Source organism: Mya arenaria, chromosome 12, assembly GCF_026914265.1.
Source record: "Mya arenaria isolate MELC-2E11 chromosome 12, ASM2691426v1".
Lineage (NCBI taxonomy): Eukaryota > Metazoa > Mollusca > Bivalvia > Myida > Myidae > Mya > Mya arenaria.
This window is the reverse complement of record NC_069133.1, coordinates 67745751-67761162: the sequence shown is the minus strand read 5'-3', so window position 1 is coordinate 67761162 and position 15412 is coordinate 67745751. Positions and strand designations below refer to the sequence as shown.

Below are 15412 nucleotides of genomic sequence, written 5' to 3'. Positions count from 1 at the left end.
TTGGTAGATGGGGGTATTACATCAACACGGTTCTTTACCACCAATTTTAAGTAAAGGTGAATGAAAATTGTTATGTTTCATTAAAATTTTACCATAAATACTTCCTCATTGAAAATCGCAAACATGTGTCCTTAACGTAGTATGATTCATTGAAAGAATTATGCGGGAAATAAATTGGTAATTGGACCCATTGTTTTGATAATTTGGCCGGAAGATACATTTTACAGATTTAGGTTTTGATTGGCTGGCGGCTGAGAGGGTTTCAGGGCGAAAGTATATTGTGTCAGTTAGTTAAGTGCGAATGAAAAGACATTAATATAATTATGTTGAGTTTCTGTTTATAAATTGGAATGCGAACCAGTGTTTCGTAAGTTATATTTTTGTTACATGTTAGCTTTTAATAAAATTAATTTATATTAATTAAGTTGCGGCAATGTTTGATGGCTAGACAACTTCAGATTTTTTGTTTGTTTGTTTGTAATTTTTAGTTTTTTTGAATGTCATAAAAGTGTTTTGTGAACCTATATTTGTTATGCTTATGGCATTATTTGGATTTTGATTGTGCTTATGATGTATGTGCCTTGGTTATTGTGGATAACCGTTTCTATACGTACAATTGCGTTACATTGTGACCCATATTACCTGCTACCGCATTTGGTCTTTTAATTAGCCACGTTGCAGTCGTATGCAAGTCACGAACAAGTACAAAAATATTATGAATTTTAATGCGGACTGTTGACATAGGAATATTTTAAAATTTTAATAGAGTCAAAAATAGAATCCATTCCATACAAGAGCGTGAAACTAATATTGACGATCGATTACAACAAACCACCAAAACTAAATTCTTAAACGTTGATTGGTGACTGGCAAAGACGATGAAGTAGAGTAGTAGTGACGACGAAGGAAATTGTAACTACATCAATGGGAGTGCCGCTGATGGAAACGGGGAAATAAGTTTTTCGATCATGGCTCTCAAAATAATGATAAGAGAGCAACTGATAGAAAGTAAACATCGACATAAGTGGTAAGAGCAACGGTGGGAACGCCGCCAACAGAAACGGGAGTTGAGTTGTTATTACGGCCATGACTTATAAAACAATGATGGGATAAAACTAAAAGCGACAGGTAAATAAACATCGACAAAAGTGGTAACAACAACGACGGTAAGGGTAACAATAACTACTCGGGTATAAACTATGGTTATGCGAGACTTGAAAACAACGGCAAGAGGAAAAGTCGACACCGACAGAGTACGTTAATGTCAACGTAATTAATGAAAAGGAAATACATGCAGTAGGGATCAGAATTTATAAAGCAGGTTGAAACTGGAAATACTGATGGCGAGACATGTGTAATTGGTGATAAGAGTAACAAAGGCAATATGGGTGTAAGCAACAGTGGGTTTAGTGGTAACAACAGCGGCAGGATCGCAAGTAACGGTGATAAAAGCGGAAGTGTGACAGGAGTGTAATCAATAGCAAGTGGAGGGCAACAACGGCATTTCAACGTAGAACCACAACATACAATAATCATAAAAAATTGAAGTCAGAATTCCGAACACAATTTTAAGAAACCAAACAAAGACATACTTATGTTAGATAAACATCCTTGTATATTCAAATGTATTCTAGCATTCTCTTAGAATTTGTTATAGAAATGATAAACGTTTATTATAAGACTTTCCTTTTTTAAACACATACTTGTTCATTCATTTAAAACCCTGGATGGGCGGAATATAATAATTGATTCGTCTACACATCCGTCTGTCCACCAGTCTGTCCCCCCGGTTTCCGATCAATAACAAGAACGCTTAAGCCTAGGTAAAGAAGATTTTAGCAAATATATGTCACGTTTTTTATATTTTTTAATAATGTTTTCTTTGTTTTGTACCCAGTTTTAGTACAATGATGCTTTTCATTATGAAACCTATGATCACACAGATTCAAACATTTTATTTGTTAAGGCAGACTGTGTTCGATGTTCATAGTTTCAAACAATAACTGCATCATATCTTTAAAAAGTGTTTGCATTAGGTACTCTGAATTGTATTCCTTTGTATGCAGATAAAGTCAGGTCCTTAATCATAAAAGAACTTGGGGTTTACCTATTACTATTATAAGTTTCCTAAGTTAATGCAGTCTTTGATAAAATTTACAATTTACGTTTTTACTTTATTCGGGATTGTTCGGATAAGAGTGTGGTTGTGTACACAAACTGGTTTAACCCCTAGTTAATTTACATTTTACTGACCATTCCAAGGCGGTACCTAACAATCCTTGATAAACACACCTAGTTTTTATATAGTATATAATTATGTACTGAGGGATACATAGAGGGATTTCATGGTAATAATCCATATCATGGTCGTAACTTTGTCAATTTCAATCAGATTTGGATCCAACTTCACTGGATTGTATGCGTCACACATACTGTTATTGTTAGCAAGGCCATACTTAAAGGTCAGTTGAGCACTATATTGGTTTCATAGTAATAATTTGTGTCTGAGCTGTAGCATTGTCAATTTCAATTGGATTTTAATCAGATCTTTCGAAATGATTGAGCAGAATTGAAGTACTCATGCTTCCGCATCAAATTTCAAGGTCAAACTATGTGGTCATTTACCTGAAAGGTATTATTGAAAGAACTTATGTCTCAACTGTTACTTTGATAATTCCTGTGGGAGTATGATCAACAGTGTGCATAACATTATTGCTCTTACTTCAAGGTCAAGGTCACACTTAATGGTAAAAGGAGAATGAAAGGGATTTCTTAGGACTAATTTGTGTCCAATTTGTAAGAACTTCGTCACTTTTTATCAGATTTGATTAAACTTCACGTAATTGTAGAACAGCACAAACAACAAAACATATATACTTTCACAACAAAGGTCAATGTCACACTCCGTAGTCGATGGAGCCAGATAGGGATTCATGTCTCAGCTGTAACCATATCTCAGAAAGTATGTAAAAAATCAACCAGTTCATGTTCATCTATACAACATACATTCATATAATACAAACGGCTATCACTTCAGCATGACCGGCTCGGGGGCATTTCACTTGTGTGCATGACAGCCTTCTTTATTATATAAAAAATATGCTTGTGGCAAACAAATCTTAAAAAATATTACTTCTATTCACTTGTCAAAATATGATTCATTACATTATACAATTGTAATTATCGTTGCTTCCTTAATTATGTTACAGTTTATTTTTTATTTTTGAAATGTTATACACTGTATAACCATAAGGCGTTTAGTTAATCCGCCATTTTGTTAACATACTGTTATTATATCGGGTAGGCTTGCAAAGTGCAGCAATCAATGACTCTGTATCGCCTGCGACCCCCCCCCCCCACACACACACACATTAAACTGCTAAAACAGCGTCAGGGAATCAACGACTAGGTCTTCATGGCCCTTTTGTTTGAGTTGTTTTAAAAGGCACTTTCATTTTCTATTTCTATTTATATCTCCATTTCAGTTATCTTTACAGTGTAGCGTGGACAAACTATGGACGTGGAATCATCTAGTGACTATTTGGATCAGATTCCAAACACTTGTGATGACATTTGGTCTGAAAGAAATTTGATAAAGAATCCAGATGCATCCATAGGCAAGCATAGGTTTCATTATATTAAACATTAATGAAAATAGTTACTAGTATTTAGAAACTCAATATTGCAAATTAATTTTAGTTACCACATGGCATGTGTGTCATAGTTTTACCGTGTGGATTCATCTTGTTTATTAAATAAGAAAACTATTTAGATAATTCGCTGTTAAAATCATATCATTAAAATGATTGAAAGGGTTATGACATTATTTTTGGTAATCTTAAGTCTGTACATACAAGTATAATTATATATGTCATATCAATGTATTTCAAACAAATCTGGCGGCCCGCGTATTTAGGATTGATATTTTAAATTAATCCAAAGGGTTACACGGTCTTCTAAGTTACTGAAATATTAAAAATGTATTAAAGGAATGATGGAATGGGAAGTAGTCGGAAATGGTGGGGATGGCTGGAGTGTGGAGACCGAGCCAATTGGCTCCGACCCTGTCTCAGACTTCAACAATGAATGCAAAGGTTCTTTACTTTCAACAATTCAAAAACCATTATTGGATGACAATAACATTTTCAGACAAATTATGTGGTTGATGAATTCAATTTGGACTACTAGCAAAATGAAAATTAGTTTTGTATTTCTTTTATTAGGTTGAAAAATAGCAGTAAAATTAAATACGATAAACTATGATTGCATTGCTTTGACTGATAGCTGTCTTGTGTTCATTTGTCATGTCATTTGCTCCGCACAGGTTCGGTCGGATGCTGGGCAACCTCATACAGAGAATGTGCCAAGTACCAGGTGGTGGACCTAATGGCCGCAGGCTGCTGTAAATATGTATTGGACCACGTCCGGCCAGCTATACATGTGTCCGAGTGGTCAGTCATCACATCCATTGTACCAGAAGTCTGATTTTTGTTGGAATGTAACATTTAGTTCAATAATTTGGTTCCCTGCCTTCTGAAAACTTTAATTATATTATAATATTTATAAAATGTTTATAAAAAGGGCCAAGAAGGGCTGCCTGGCTTTACTCTCTCAACTTCCTTAAGGGGCTTCCTGATTGCAAAAGTGGTAGGGAACAAAAACAAAAACACTTTCATGCATCCTTTGCAAATTTTTTGATGAAATAAGTGGTTAAAGTAAGCAGATTGTACGAAAGAATCTTTGATCAGATTTTGGATCAAAAAGCATTTGCATTTTGTACGGAAAAGTTTGGAGCATATATATATATATATATATATGCTCCAGACTACCCACTACTATTACTACTTGTATCAACGAAGTGTTGTGGTTTCTTAATATAACGATATATTTCAATGTAAGAAAAATATTTACTATAACAGTCAAAATAATGAAATAAATTCATTTTCTGATTAAATTATGGTAAATATCTTTCTTTAAATAGAAGCAATGACAACAAAGCCACAATACATAAAATTGGGTCTTGAATATTTTGACACAAAAAAACATAAACATTGTGTAGAAATATGTAAACAAAATGCAACATTGGATAAAATCGTCTTTCGTAAGATGTTCTCAACACCTTATTACACCTACACATGTTGCGAAGGTTGTTTGTATTATGTTTGCTAAATATTGAAACCAAAATTATTAAAAAAACAACGTTGGCACTGTGGGTGGCCCTTAATCATTTAAGATTTTGCATCATATGTTCTTACTGTTACATACAATGGTAAACCGGATACAAGATACAAGAATCTTTATTTAAAGTAAGGTATATGACAACAAGAAACATTAGCTGATTGAGCGATTCTCTGACAGGAATAGCAAACATACATAGCAAACAATGAACTGGTGACCTGGTAATAGAACATAGTTAAATTGGTTACATATTAAAAAATATTAGAAAAAGAATATTAACAAAAGCCATATTTAATTATATTCATGCATACAATTACAAAAGTAAGATGGATAAGAGCACTCTATTCAATGAAACAGCAACTTGTTTTCCCCCAGCTGTACGCCCAGTCTTCTTTCAAGAGTATCAATTAAGGATAATTATAGTATACACGTTAAACAGCATAGTTGTAAGCAGCATTATGTACATGGGAATTACAGCATGGTATAGTGATGTGTAGTTGATAAAAGGATCTTATAAGTCTCTTTTACTTTAGCTTGCTAGAACAACACACACGAAAGTATTGCTAGGAGGTACTTAAGACAAAGGATAATATATAATCAATGAAACACATCGTAATTCTCAATTTCTTCTTATTTAAAAGTTACAAAAGATTATTTGCACATTGAGCATTTACAAGAGCGATCAGTCCAGGTGCATAATAGCCTTAAATTATAGGTAGTTTGCCATCTTTGCCAGCAAGGATATTTTTGGGTGGAATCAGATCTATTTTCCAGTGTTTTTTTTTGGCTTCCGTAGAAAACAATTGAGCAACATTTTTTTCTTCTTTTTTTTACCTATCAATATATTTTCCAATATTTTTCATCGGTGACCGGGATGAAATGAAAATCAGCTGACAGTTAGCAATTTTCCTCTATTTAGTCAATACAAGGATGTTTGATTTTAAACTGAGTACCAGATATTCCAAACCTTTCCGCTTTATTGAGGTAAAATTTTATTTGCCACCAGCTTTTGATCAGAAACCAACTTTCCTATGTTGTCTTTGAGTATTATTAGGTTATCCGATTTAGTTGTAGGTTTCTGTGAGAAAAAAGGTATTTGTCGCCTAAAAATCTTTAGATTTGGTTTCTCCACTACACCGTTATTGGAAATAAACAGCGATAAATTCTCTTTTGACCTTGGTCTTAAGATTTCTGAAATTTGTGTCGCTTAACCAGTTTGCCATGTTCTTAATTCTGTTATAGGTGTTTTCTGTTTTTGTAGAGTCTTATAAATAAGTCTTATAATACGTTTACTGTATCTAGAGTTCATAAAAGGTGGGGGTTTCCTTTTTGTGAAGTCTTGAACTCGTGAAATCATGAATTTGTGAAGTTGGAATCGTTACTTTGTGAAAAGGAAATAATGAAACCTGCACAATTCCGGTTTATTGCCTAAGTTACGCTACCTGGACACACTGTCAACTGCGCTGTTTGCATATTTGTTTTCTTCGGAAGCCCAGTTGAGTCTGCCTTGTGGAGCTACCTGTATACATGGAAATTGACATTGTGCTTTTCATATCCGTTTAGGAACATTCTCGCATAATGACATATTTGCACAACCGTTTTGCGCATAATGACACTGCAGACTGCACTGCCTTGTTATCCGAGATAGTGAGATTTTCTCTTCCACGAATGAACATCAAGTTGTAGACCTGCAACGCTGCCAGAAGTCCCTCTACTTCTTTCTGGCGACGTAGAAGTCAATATTGTGCCTTAAGCGGGCGAGGGCGAAAGGCAATGAGAGTCGAATATTGCAACAGTTCGAAGCTGTTCGTTTGGAAATTAACAACATTAAACCAGATATTAATCGATTATCTACAAACATCAATGATTTTAATTCGGACCAAGAAACTCCACTGAGATATATAAAGACGGAATTGTCCGAGATGAAAGACACCCAAGAGACTAAATGGTTGGATATTTACCAAGTAGCTAGCGACGTTGGTAGGATCGATTACCGAATCATGGATATAGAGATGAGACTCGAGAATTGTGAGCGGGTATCAATAAAAGTCAATTAACGCATAATTAACCTGCCCGTTTATGATACATTTAATATAATTTGTTAAAGGCCGTGTCCTAAAAGCTGCATGGATAAACAATATAAATGTTAAACCTATTGGTCAGCCACAGGAAGGCAGGCAACTGCTCACCATAATTACTTTCAGACACGGTGGAGACGAGTTTGCTGTTTTCGAAGGTCGATAAAGGCTAAGGGATTTGAATATACGAGTTGGCAATGACTTAACTCTAAAACGGCGTAAAACGTAAATAAACGTAAAGGCACACGTTCGGAATTGATATTTATTTAAAGGCCAATTGGAATTAGTTGGACGTACTTAATCAGACGATATGGTATTCAAACCGAGAAACTTCAGAAAGGCGGTTTGTAAAACTAACGACACGAGCGAAAAAGTGGTTCTAAATGATAGCCTCCATGAAAACGACATTGCAATGATCAATTCTGATGCAGTGCATGATATAAGTGACGTGAAGAATGATACTGCCCCTCCATCAAGTACAGAACAATGGGGACACGGCCGAGGCCAAACAAACTTTGACTTACTATTTCTATCATTGCATGTAGATGGTCTTTCTTATCATTATCTTTGACAACAATTTATTGAGTTATTCAGAAAACTTATCCGTTTTTTTTTGCATTTCTTGAAACGTTGATAGAAAACGAAAATGAGCTTCCAGGCTTTTCTGAGTCTTTTAAAACTAATTTGTGCCCGGCAATAAGGCGTTGTACATAAGGAAGAGCTAGTGAAGGTCTTGTAAAGAGTGAACTATCAAAGTATGTTCATAGGATGCATTAATGTTGTGACTTTGCAGTTTTTTTTATCAACATTGATAAATGTATACAACATTGTGATAATGATCTTCAACCATATGAATCAACAAATTACACGAACAAAACTATGATAGGCATATTGGAACTGTTTTAGCAGAAAATGACTTGAGTATCGACAAAAAAATTAATGCAGCTGGGAATTCAAATCGTATATTATATTAAATAGTAATAGATTGCCAGTGAAGTGTTTTATTGCATAGATAATTAAGATTTTCAAGAGTAAAGGAACTAAGTTTACCTGCTAAATTGAAATCACCACGCGATCTACTTGCAGCGTAGTTAAATGTAAAGATATCGGACATTGTAATCCGTCTATATACATCCGAGGTTGTTATCGATGGAAAATTGCCGAGGTATTCCGAATGTTGATTTATGTGTTCCGATTTAGTTGTATTTAACCTCTGTCGTTCGTTACTTCCCTTTGTTTTATTACGCCGATACAGTTAATACACAGAGATTTTTCAGAATGACTTGTAGGTTATACACTGTAACATTGTTTTCCTTAGTCACTTTAATTATAATTAGATAGCAGAGATAAGAATAACATCCTAAAAACAGCAATTAAACGGCGTTTCAGTTAAATCAAACGCCACATTGATTGATTTCGTCATTGTTTTAGACGCTTATTAGAAAGTTAGATATTGTGGAATAGTCAATATTGTACATGTTAGGGAATGCATTTGGTAAAAAATAACTCTATAAGAATAAGTCAGAAAGTTTAGTAATGTTATTAGTTTTGAAAATTACATTTTATTTAGCTTTGTAATTCGAGATATTAAAGGATCTAATGGTCATTTTGAATCGAAATTAGAGAAAATTATTAAGTTAAAAGGTTATATCCATAAGATCGTGCTGAAATGGGCTCGTTCTTAGATAAATATTATAATGCTTGAATTTATTGTGAGCATAGCGGGTCCGTGATCTACTGGTAACACACTTGACTCTCAATCAAGGAGTCGCAATTTCGATTCCCCGCTGCACCTCAAAAATACTAATTGTTTTCCGGGAGGGACGTTATATGTTGGTCCCGTGTGACAGAACTATACACTGGTGAACATTAAAGAATTTTGGGTTACACTATGCTCCAAAAACCTAAAATGACTTACAATCTTATCGGAGCACTTGTCAAATTGGCAAGGCCCGAGTGCGAGTATAAATAAGCTTACACACCACCATCGTGAGCAGTTAGTCCGAGTTGAAACTCTAATGGAGTAGAATCGAGCCAGTTTGTTGTGTGTAGATGGCTAGAAGGAGTTTGATGAGTCAACATGTCTACGGCAAAGGTAACTAGTTGTATTCAGGGAACTCCTCTCATTCATTGCAATAGTGCAGGGGTTTTTATGAAGACACTAGTTTCTGAAGCGAATACCTTGGACATTGATCCTTGTAATAAATATATCTGAAAACTGCCTTGTTGTCACAACCATTAGGTTTTGATATACATTACTTGATACCAGGTTGTAGTGATGCTTCGTGCTGTGTAATTGTTGTATTACTGTTTGGTGCAGTAATGATGAGTTTGAAAGCTGCAACTTATTATATTAGAATCGAAAGTTGACATCGACTAAGTGAAGAGAGACCCATATAGTTTGGCAATTTTTGTAAACTTAAGGAAATGTAAATCGACTAGTCGTGTTAGTATAAAAGGTTGAAATACTCTTGATATGTAAAATAAGTTTATTTATCTTTTATCAGCTAAAATATATCATATTTTAAAGAATAACAATAGTTGGAAATGGTTAATACTTAATGAAGTAGTTGTTAGAAAGGATCATTTATTTATAAATTTACGTATAAAAGCAGTTCGTTTTATAATACACCGCTTTGAATGCATTTTAAACAGTAGCTAGATATTTCGATTATAAAGTTTAAAAAACGTTTGCAAGAACGTTTCTTATATTATGTTGTAGTTCATCAGTGAAGTTAACATCAAATAATTATAAGTAAACGAGTAGTCTTACATGTTTTGGTGACAGAGGTCGGGATTGTTTTAGTTGTTGAAAGAAGTTTGTTATATACTTAATCGAAAATTTGTCGAAATTACTTGGCCTTTATTCTTGGATGATCGAATAAGAAATCAGACCTTAGTCCTGTATTATTACTAAATATACATTTTTGTTTTCATACAATATAACTTTAAACCAATATATTTTTACAACGATTGTGAAACAAGTTTTAACAACATGTTATCAATAACTCACGTTGGCACGAGGTTACGCGAGAGTGTTGTCTTGTGTTGTGGGGGAAACCGGAGTACCCGGGGAAACCCACTTGTCCGGCTTGGTGACCACAAACATAACTCACATGCGCACCGGACAACAACAATATAATATTCAACTCTAAGAGGGGAGATATTTTGAAATAAAAAAAAAATAGTAATAAATAATTTTGAAATTAGATCAACACAGTGGATTATATTCACCGATGATTTTTGTATTTCTCTTAAAAGAATTCGTCTTAAGGTTGGAAGAAAATGGAGAAAGGGGAATACATTTTTTTGATTGGAGAGAAATTGTTTCATTAGTGTTTGCGGACGATTCGGTCTTATCCTTAGATGCAGTTGTCGGATAATAGAGGCTTTTAAATGTGCTTAAATAAATAACTGAATATATTATTCTTACATTAAATAAAGACAAAACAAAAGTAATGGTATATAAAAACGGCGCTAATCTGTCAAGGCATGATCATTTATAGGGAAGGTATTATGGGGAAGACCAACTTGTGACTGTTAATGGGTTTGAATACGTTGGTGTATACTTTTTAAGCCACCTTTCACTATATAAATGTCTAGTCAACAAGCATATAAAGAAAACTTATATTAGTAGCACTACTCTCAAAATAATATAAACTCAGTTAACCACCCAATTCAGCGTATTTCAAAATATTTGTCTATTCTTTTGTACGGCAGTGAAATATGGGGAACGGAAAAACGGACGTCTGTGGAAATTATCCAAAATCATGCACGTACAGGTGTGTGCCGATTGAGAACAATTCCCCTTTAACAGATTTGCGGTTAATTGGGTGTTAAAATATTGGGTTAAATTCTCAATATGCCGATTGACAGTTATGTGATGTTGGTTTATCAAATGTTCATAGCGCTCCATGACGCCGACCAAAATAATTGAGCATCTCTTGTGAAGATCACTTTGAAGTATTTGAGGTACAGAAATGTAAGGATTGAGCAAAAAGTTAACAATGAAAACAGTTTTATATTAGCAGTGGTAAGAGGCTTAGGGTCCATTGACTGAAAGAGTACGTAAGCTATGTTAAGATCCTCCGATCCTAAGTCTGATACGCAAACCAGTTGGCCATCGTAACCTATCCCTGCCGCTTGAATTGATCAGTCTTTAAAAATGACCCTGCACACTACTGGTGTACAGCTAGCATCAAGCATGTAACCTTACATGTGCATATATACAGGATACAAATGTCAATCAGCATATTATAGATGATTTCTTCTTTAACCGTTGATTCTAAATAAGGATATATGCTTCTCTGAGAGTATAACATTTTGCAATTGTATATTAACAGTAGCCCAATAGTTCTAGAAGATATAACACTCATTACAGGTATGCTTATCAGCTTGTCTGCATTCTGTTAGCCAGAACAATACGCCAAGTGTCTTAGAAAATATAACACCATGGTATCTGCAGGTATTCTGCTCGGCGTGACTGTGGGGCAGTGTACAAGATGACGGTAGTACTCATGCCAGAAAGACTGAGGAGTTTTGGACAGCTTCTACAGAAAATACAAACACCACATACTCTTTCGATGACACTTTACTCGCTGGCAGTGGAGACTGGTTCCAGGTATGAATAGTTGTATGTCCGTCTAGCACCACTAAAAGGTCCTTCTTGTGATTAATGATCAAACACGAGTTCTTAAATAAGTGGATTTAAAGCATTCTTTATAGGAAATATGTTGCATTAGTATTAACTATTATGTGGTCAGCAATTTGTTGTGAACATTATTTTATGGAAGTTGTTCTGTTCAGGGAACAGTAATATAACTAAGCGTTGAAATGGAAACATTAATAAACAATCTGATCTACTTGATGACCTTTTAAATACTTATGTCTTTTTTGAGTTTGAAATACTTGTGTATTTTTTGAGTTTGAAAATATTCACTTGAAGATATAATAATGATGATCTCAACTGTCCGCTGCATTAACTGACTAGCATTTATGACACTTATACCATTTTGTTTGAAGTGCTCTTATTCCCCTACTCTGAAGCAAATATGAATGTTTGACATTTGCTTCAATAACTATTTTCCGATATTAAAATACTGTTTTCAACATCGTTTTCGATTGAGGTAAGCTTTTGAGTCCGCGAATGGTTGCTGATGATGTAAAAGACGCTTCATAAGTGTTTTTATTATACATTTCGTGTTTGTGTTTTGTTTTTATCCTGGAGGAAATTCGGCAGTATTTACATATGTACACTATTGTTTTAATTTACTTACATTGTGTTTTTCCTCCAAATTGTACGATGATACTTTCATTACTAGAACATATGAACACATAGTTTTAAACCTTGCTAAGATGTTTTTTCTTTTAGTGACTTGAATACTTTAGAGCAAGCACTGTTGCTCCGGTGTCATTCATTCATTTGCAGGCGATGTTTGCATCCTGACGCAGTGTACTTGAAATTACCTTCTGAGTTTTTTGTTTGTTTTGTTTTTTTTCTTTTTTGTTCATTGTTAACAAGTTGATGTTCGTGGTGATGAGACTTATTTTTTAATTTTAATATAATTGATAAATGTGTGAGGTTATGACCATTCAAACTAATCTACGCTCCTAATAGACTCGTGTTTACGTGAATTCGTGTATCACTGAATGTTCCAAGGTGGTAATCCCATTATTTATCGATGAATCTTATTTAATGAGTGTGTGGTCTTGTGTGGTGTTTATACGTCTGTGTCTCAAGTTTATTGTCGTTTTGGCCCTGTTCCTTATGCTTCTAATCAGGGTGTTTATTTAATTGCGACTACTGGGCTTGTCCCTGCAGTTTTCATTGTATTATTTTCACATAATAATAGCTGATATAATAAACATATTAATCTCTGACTGCTTATTCAAAACATCCTTTTGGGGAATTTTTAATTGTTTACAACCTTTACCAAGTTATACAAGTTTGTATCTTCTTATGGATTACTTTCTGTCTCTCCATTCAGGCCAAGTATACGTTCAAGGATTACCCCATGGGTATACGGTATGTGGGTTTCTACCACAATGGCAAAGACACGAATTCTGGGCAGGGAATTTTGGCGCCAAAATGACCCTCGCATCGGTGATATTGGACTTCAAACATGTTGCTGGTCCGGCAGAGAGCAGAGATATTGATGTCTAGAATAAAGAAGAAAGGGAATTCGTTTTGTTTTCTATCATAGTTTAGTCTGAATATTGAGTCAATAGTTATGTGACAGTAGTTTAGTGTGGACCACGGGATTTTTGCAAAACATTAAAATAATACCACTGAAATTAAACATCTTAGAATTCTGATAACAGCCCAACTAATTAATATTCAAAGTTTATAAAGCCCGGAAAACATTTAACCAGGGCAGGGCTTGTGTGCTGTGCTAAATTCGACCTCTGGAAAGTTTAAAGCACCACTAATACAACTATTTGAGGTTATGTAATGTGGTCTTCAACTAGAGTGGTATATCAATAATTTTAGAACAGCATACATCAAATATTACTTGCAGTTTTTATTCTGTTATTTGAGTATGTATGGGGATGAATGAGCATTATTTTGTCAAATAGAATGAATCAAACATTTATGATACATATTTGATTTTCATTCATAAATATTGCAAATGCAGTCAAGTGAAAGAACAAAGATGTAAACAGCACCAATGATGCTACAACAACAACAACAACAACAACAACACTGACCTTTATTGGATATAACGGCGATTTTTATATCACAACAACCAAGAAAACAGTATCAGCTGACATGGCGAGGAATCCAAATGAGATTTTGGAAAATTGTGGTTTTCAACGCAATATGTTTTAAAACAAGTATAGTCAGTCTAACAGTCTACGGAGAGTTATAAAGAATAATTAAACTATTAAATTGAAAAAAGAGGACAGCGGTATATCATATACTCAGCACATTTTGGAAATATTGGAAAAACATACCGTTGTCTTTAAGACATACTGAAATCAAATTGATTTTCAACATACAATAAACAATTGTCTTTGTTATCAATGGTAGTTGCTCTTTTTTAAACTCCACGTCGTTGATTTTATGTAAAATATATTTCATGAAAACAATTAGAAAATTGCAAATGATACTGTACGTGTTATAACTCTCAAAATGGCGTTGAATGGCTGAATTTTACCTTTTATGAGTTGGCACTGTTTCATTCGTTTGCAAGTTATGCCTGTGTCTGAAATTACTTCATCTATTTATGTTAGTTTTACTTTATTCTTCATTGCCTCAAGTTGATGTTGGCTTATTAATTTTGTAATTTTTGATAAAAGTTGGGACAAGTAAGAGGTTATGTGCATATAAACTAGTTCAAGCAGCAGTTAACGTGTGTTCAACTCGTGTTTCACTGACCGTTTATAGGGGTAGTCCCTACATTTATTGACAACACTATTTTCATGCGTGCGTGGTCTCGGGTAAGGGTACGTTTGTGTTCCTCGCTTAGTGTCGTTTTAGGCCTTACTTTTCCCCTCTAAACGAGATTTCATTCCTTTGGTTAAAAACGAGGGTTGTCCAAACACAATTGCGTATGGTTATGTCGTCGTACCATACTTCTTTTCCCAATTCCTTTTAAAGTATTTTTCGTTTGCTGCGACTTCGGTCCATTCTAATTCTGAAGTGGTGTTATGTTGTTTGAAGTGTATATCATATCAAAGCTTGATGGTTGTTTTTAAATAAAAAAAAATACAACAACAAAAACTGTGTTATTTCTGCTGTCAATGTTTAATTACCATAATGAACATCATCTGTATCAATTGAACATTTGTACTTGAAAAATTCTTAAAGTTATGATTAAAATTATCATGAACCAAAAGAGCATCTCTTACCACCTGTATATTTGTTCTTCTCTGCGATTATAATAAAACCTATTATTTTCTAAAATCAATGATAACTGTGTATTGTAATGATGACATGAAATGTATGCTTTCAAATTGGCTTATTCTCATAATATCTTTCTTGTCTGTGTTGTTGTATTCTGATGATAACATGAAATTGATGCTTTCAAATTAGCTTATTCTCAATATATCTTTATTTGTCTGTATTGTTGTATGTATGTTCACAAATACAGTTATTAAATCATTTTCAGGTTGATCTTAAGAGTTTAAAAAGTATAAAAAAAACTCGATTGGAC

General features: G+C 34.1%; 1 pseudogene; it reads left to right on the top strand.

Annotated features, from left to right (window-relative positions):
- Positions 1-295: 295 nt before the first annotated feature.
- LOC128212344 (F-box only protein 6-like) lies at positions 296-14113 on the top strand (annotated as a pseudogene).
- Positions 14114-15412: the final 1299 nt, after the last annotated feature.